The following is a 3,695-nucleotide window of genomic DNA, read 5'->3' on the forward strand; positions in this document are numbered from 1 at the left end:
TACAGCATATATAAGGCGAAGCAATGTTGTACTTCACCAAGGATATGCAGGTGGGAACAAGTGACTGTGCTAAAATGCGCCTGACTAACGAGTCAGTAGCAAATTACTTGTTGACAACCTCTCATTACTAAACGACTAACTTCATTGGCTCTTCAAGTTACCTGACTTCATTTTCGCTGACTTCGTTAAGAAAGTTCAGTGTTCGGTTGAAACTGAACAACAAAGATTTTGGTGAATGTGAGACAAAGCTAATCAAAATTTTATAGAGTTTTCAATTAATAAAGTGAATTAGAATTTTATATAATTTCCAATTAATAAAGTGAATATAAATTCTATAGAATTTTCAATTAAAAGTGAATTAGAATTTTATAGACTTTTCAATTAATAGTGTGATTAGGTAAACGATTTTTATACATATTTATCTTTTACAACTTAATTTCAACTTATCTTTATAATAGGTGCTTACCGACACCTTTTTTTTATCAAATATGTTTTATATGTCAAATTATACTAATTCCATTTCCATTGATATTTTTTTCCCATTATGGCAATGTATAGTTTAAAACCATTACACTCAAGCACGTGGTCTAGTGGTTTGTTCCACAAGAATGTATGTTTAGAATGAATTACGATAGCGTTCAAAAGATCCAGAGTTATATCGAAACGCATGCTTTCAATTATAACCAGAGAGGCTTTCACGTAATTTTCAAAAGGTCACAACAACAACAACAACAACAACAACAACAACAACAACAACAACAACAACAACAACAACAATAATAATAATAATAATAATAATAATAATAATATGATATTATAACCATAACCTAAATTATGTTTTACAATATATTATAAACATATCAAAACAACGTTTCAAAGTTTTGAAACGTTATGCTGTGTAAACATGGCACCGAGTATGTTTGCTGATTTCTTATCATCAGTATATTATTATATCCTTATCTTGATTACTACAGTATGTACAAAATATATTTTACATACTATCGTCACAAATTTCATGATCAATTATGTAAAGGAAAAAAACCTTTCTTGGTGAGAAATTTTAGATATGAATAAACATCTATTAGCAATTTTTGTCGGCTCAAATATCTTTCCTATACGATGCATACTGTATGCACATTGGTGTTTCTTTTGCCTTATTGTGACTCATTGCCGCTTACACCAATAACCTAAAGTATGTAAGAAGCTCCTCGGGACATATTTCTTCCTAGGAATGCGTTACATAGGAGTTATTGGCCCCAATTATAACCGAATACCTCTCACCCAGGACACCTAAACTATGCTGCAAGTTCCCCCCCCCCCCCGACCTTATTTCCATTTCTTTTCCAGCTGTTTCCTTTGACATCTTTTCCTCTGGAAACAAACGAACGTAATATGATTAAAGCAATTATGATAATCGAGAATATCGCTTATCTTGGAAAACTGGATGATCAAAAGGATAATAGCCTCGGGTAATTCTACCAGGGACAGTGTACAATTTTTAAATCTAATTACTGACCAGCATAAGTCCTGTTTATTAACAGTGTTATCGTTAATTATCGTGAATTCACTCGCTTTCCTCATTATACGCTCAACAGGAGAACGTTTTGACAAGTTATCAAACGCACATTATTATTATTATTATTATTATTATTATTATTATTATTATTATTATTATTATTATTATTTGTAGTAGTAGTAGTAGTAGTAGTAGTAGTAGTAGTAGTAGTAGTAGTAGTATTGCTATTGTTATTGTTATTACTGCCACTCAGAATATACAAGAGGATTTGATTGTGTCATTATTATCATTATTATCAGTAAGCCTACTAGTGTTCCTGTTAAAAGTTTTTACGTCTCGCCAATGCAGCTTGTACTTCATGTCAGAATACTGAATTGTAAAAGACCACGAACTTAAATAAATGATCATAACTATTACATTCACTTCCTAAATGATATTCAAGTACATGCTCAAACTCCATTAATTATTCTTTCAATGATATCAACAATATTTAATAAAAATTTCTTTTATCCTCGACTGAAATATTTTCAGTTTCGCTAAACTAATAATCAGGTAGACACATCACTAAATTTGCTTCATTCCCACTAAAATTACTATAGGTGCTGTACTTATTTATAAACTAAGTATAACCACACAGTTCCTTCTAGACGTTATATACTAATGTATTTAAATGCATTTCAAGTCATATAGGCCAGCACATCACTATTTTGAATACCTCAGTGTTATATATCAATGTTTTTAATTACCTTTTATGTGGATGATATCAATTACGTGTTTACATTAACAAGATCATCCTTCATTGCCATCAGCATCCGGATTCGTTTTCAGACGCACTCTACCGGATTTCATTCAGCCTTTCCTTTCTTATTTGTATTTCATAGCAATTTTTCTTCATACAATATGATCCCATAAATTTCCTTTCAGAGGTGTTATTTTCATAAATCTATAATATTTGCCACAAGGAAAAAAGTCTATATTTCCCCCATGCATTGGATCTGCAATGACGGAAATATGGCAACTCTGACGCCTCCCTTTAATGGCTTTAAAGGATCTCGTTCACCTGACAGATGATTATATGGCCATTTCTATTATGTCTGTCAACTATAGGAGTCTAATTAAATATTTAGCCCCTCCTTAGCCATCTGTTATGATGACCTTCGTCAGACCGATACCCTGGATGGTGGGAGAATAGAGGACAGAAAGGAGAGAAAATAAAATGCCAGCGGTTTCATAGACAATTACTCTCAGCCAAGTCAACCACCTTCAATTATAATGGCGAACAATTCTTTCTGTCCCGCCGTCATTATGATGGCATGGGACACCCTCCCCCTCCCCCCTTCCCCAACAAGTTAGGAGGGCTTGACGAGTCAGCCGAGTGAAGAGCCTACATAATATACTCACGATCTCCGTCCTATTATTCCTGTTCATGTATTGCCAATGGGCCATGGACCCATCTCAAAGCTGGGACGCCGAGCCATGGAACCTAACCCGATTCTCGCACTGGGGAGGGATAATCGTCCTTAAGCACAGACGGCCTTAAGGTGGTGCGATGCCCGGGACGAGAGGTAACCGGCGTCCGAGGGCCAAATCGAGAGAAGTCGGTGTGAAGAGTCCAGCCCCCTACGCAAAGTAAAATGTGACAAAGACAACATAAGTTCGCGGTTTTTGGGACGGACCCTAAATCTAGTAGGTTGTTCACAGGCGCTTCCCAGAAGCTTTCATTCACGCCGCTCTAATACATCACTCGGCTATCATGCCGATCTGGAAGGGCACTGGCGGCGACAAATTCTGGAAAGGAGATGCTGAATAAAGGTTTCCACCAAGCCCCTCTGAGGTGACTCTGAAGGGGTAGGGAAGGGAGAGGAAGGGAGGGAGAGGAGGAGGAGTAGGAGGCTGGCACAGAGGGCTAGAGAAGGGCGAGTAAAAGAGACTGACAGACATATGAACTAAAGGCAAAGGGTCGAGAAGTAGAGAAAAGAGAATAAGAAAGAAGGAAAAGCAGAAGGGGAAAGAAAGAAGGCGAAGGGAACCGAGCAAGATGGCCGAACACGGAAAAAAGGAAATCTCGATTAGCATAAGGGGGGGTATTGAACTGCACTTCTGTGAAAGGCTTGTGATCTCACAATGCCAGTCGAGCATTGCAATGAAAGAAACGCCTGAGATAGACGGGATAAGAGGA

The sequence above is a fragment of the Palaemon carinicauda genome, chromosome 8 (genome assembly GCF_036898095.1).
Source record: "Palaemon carinicauda isolate YSFRI2023 chromosome 8, ASM3689809v2, whole genome shotgun sequence".
In the NCBI taxonomy this organism is placed as follows: domain Eukaryota; kingdom Metazoa; phylum Arthropoda; class Malacostraca; order Decapoda; family Palaemonidae; genus Palaemon; species Palaemon carinicauda.